The sequence below is a fragment of the Sinocyclocheilus anshuiensis genome, unplaced genomic scaffold, assembly GCF_001515605.1.
Source record: "Sinocyclocheilus anshuiensis isolate Anshui unplaced genomic scaffold, SAMN03320099.WGS_v1.1 scaffold1550, whole genome shotgun sequence".
Taxonomy (NCBI): domain Eukaryota; kingdom Metazoa; phylum Chordata; class Actinopteri; order Cypriniformes; family Cyprinidae; genus Sinocyclocheilus; species Sinocyclocheilus anshuiensis.
Genome location: NW_015546121.1, coordinates 247,365 through 247,791, shown reverse-complemented (window position 1 = coordinate 247,791; position 427 = coordinate 247,365).

Genomic DNA, 427 nt, shown 5'->3' with positions numbered 1-427 from the left:
GTCGGGCTCAGACTGCCACACAGACACGCACAGAACCCCAGCAAACCACCAAGAACCACCAGACCCAGAGAGACCAGCGGCAGCAGGAGCTGACACCGCCACAGATCTGCAGAGTTTCAAACATTTGACTTGTATTCAGAGCAACCGAAGGATGAATTACATATATATAAATTACACAAAGAAAAACAGATACAAGAGTGTGTGTGTGTGTTTGTGTGTGTGAGTGTGTTTGTGTGTGTGTGTATATGTGTGTGTCTGAGTGTGTGTGCGTGTGTGTGTGTCTCAGTGTGTGTGTGTGTCTGAGTGTGTGTGTGTGTGTGTCTCAGTGTGTGTGTGTCTGAGTGTGTGTGCGAGTGTGTGTGTGTGTGTCTCAGTGTGTGTCTGTGTGTGTGTGTGTGTGTGTGTGTGTGTGTTTGTGTGTGTGTGT